Source organism: Triticum urartu, chromosome 1A (genome assembly GCF_056163025.1).
Source record: "Triticum urartu cultivar PI428250 chromosome 1A, HENAU_Tu73, whole genome shotgun sequence".
NCBI classification, from domain to species: domain Eukaryota; kingdom Viridiplantae; phylum Streptophyta; class Magnoliopsida; order Poales; family Poaceae; genus Triticum; species Triticum urartu.
This window is the reverse complement of record NC_141873.1, coordinates 326,161,525-326,163,872: the sequence shown is the minus strand read 5'-3', so window position 1 is coordinate 326,163,872 and position 2,348 is coordinate 326,161,525.

Sequence of the window (2,348 nt, the reverse complement as noted above, 5' to 3'; positions counted from 1 at the left end):
AGCGGGTAGAACGTCGCCGGTACCCGGAAGCGGGATGAGGCATAGACACGAACGCTGGCGTACTTTACCCAGGTTCGGGGCTCTCCTAAGAGATAACACCCCTAGTCCTGCTCTGCGGGGTCTTTGCATGATCACTAATGCAAAGGGAGTACAAGGATGCTCCTCGAGCTGTATGCTGGAGGTAGGAGAAGGCAGGGCTAGCTCTCTCCTCCCTGTATGATCTGGTCTAGTTCTAATGGGTGGAACCCTTTGCATGGGTGCCCTGGGGGTTTATATAGGCCTACCCCCTAGGGGTACAATGGTAACTGACTGGGCGCAGGGTCCAGCCGTTAGTCTCTTCGCCTGCCGGCCTTTCTGCTGACTGTTGGGGCCCGTCGACTGATGGGCCCCGTCGACTGGTCTGGTACGGAGCCGATAGGCCATACCCGCCACTTGCGGGTCTTGCCGGCTGCTGATTACTGTAGTTGTGCTTCTAATGACGCAGGCTTTGTCATGGGGTCGTGGCTACAGCCCCGCCGCCTGGCGGGCGATTACTGTAGCCACTCCTTGTCTCGTTTGGTTAATGGCGCGTGGGACCCATGGGAGGGGCAGGCCGGCTCCCTTCGGGTCCGACTGGTGGCACTCTTGCCGTCTTCTGAACTCTTGCTGACCGGTAGGGCCCGTCATCCGTGGACCGTACTGACAGGCCGTCGTGGGTGCAGGGCTCCGCCCACTGTTGCTGATGTCAAGGATGGCATGGCAACAGTGCCGCGCCAGACGGAGATCTCCGTTGGTACAGCGCACTGTGGCCTAGTCATCCCCTGGAAAAGGGGAGGGAGTGGGCTTTATTGTTGCCACTCCCCGTCCCATCCCCCTGATGAGGGCATGGGCTTTGTTGGTGCCGTGGGCCGACTCCCCGTGGCCGGCTTCTCTGGAAGCCGCCAGGCGGGAGTCGGCCGGTCTTGACCACGCCTCTAGGACTCGGCCGCATGCGGGTAGTCGACTGTTACTTCAGCCGGCCTTCACAAGAAGGCTCTTCATCTGGAGTCTTGAGGGGCGCAGTCAGCCCCGATGTCTTGAAAGGTTCGGGGTCTCGGGTTAGCCTACCCGTGGCCCATTACTTCGACAGTAGTCCCCGAAGTTGATGAGGCGCCACGACCGATCAGCCGAGGAGCCTCAACAGTTTCTTTCTCCGAGTGCTTGAGGTGAAACCTCGTTCGACTTCTGCTGGGCCGACTGGTAGGAGTCAGACTCGCCCAATTTGACTTGTCCAAAACTTTCAAACGCCCCGGCGGGATCCCAATGGCGTAGCAGCTAAGCTTCCAGGCCACCGCCCGTTTCAGGCCTGTCACGTGGCAACAAGCGGCCGGGCCAGTCTGCCCACCCACATGCGCGGCGGGACATGCCTACAGGCAGGGCCCGCCACTACCACGCCTCGGCGCGCGAGCGGATTCGCTGCGGCCGGGGTGGTCGGTTGAGGTTCCCGCGGAGTTACTGCGCGCAGTAACTTTGCGCGATAAACGTGGGGGCGTGGGGTAGTGGGCGCAGTAGATCCCACAACCGCCCCCTCGGCTTCGCAGCCCATGAGTCTATAAGTAGGGGGAGGAGGGGAAGCGGCGGAGCACGTGCGCCCCGCCTCCTCATACTTCTTCCTTTCCCTCTCGCCGCTGCGCCTCAAGCTACGTCGAGCGCTGCGGTGATCCATTCACAATGAGCTCTTCCTCCGCCGCCACGCCTCCTATGGCGCACTCCGACACCTGGGACGGTTCGGAGGTCCACGACGATCACGTCGATTTCCTCCGCAAGACGCGTCGGCTGCCCGGCGAGGACCTCGTGCGGGTCCGTCTCGCGCGGAGGGGGGAAATCTTGCCGGCGCCGCAGGAGGACGAGCGGGTCGTCTTCCGCTCGCACTGCCTACGCGGCCTTGGCCTACCGGCGAGCAGCTTCTTCCGCTCTTTTCTTGAATTATACGGTCTCCAGCCGCACCACCTTACCCCCAACACGGTGGTGCTGCTGTCCGCCTTCGTCGCCTTGTGCGAAGGCTTCCTCGGCGTTCTCCCCACCATCGAGCTCTGGGGGGAGTTCTTCTACTCCAAGCTCGGCACCCAAGCCGCAGGCATGCCGGCTCAGTGCGGCGCGTTCATCGCTGTGCGGAGGTCGGGGGCCGACAACCCGTTTCCCTCCATCAAGCTGATAAAGTCGGTGAAGATGTGGCAGCGGTCGTACTTCTATGTGAAGAACGTCTTCGCGGAGGGCGACTGGGTCAATCTGCTGGCCTACGTAGCCGACCCGCCAGCTGGGAGGCAGCCCAACTGGTCGTATCGGGCCAGGACGCTGACGCCCGCAGGAGCCGGCGCCATCGCGCGACT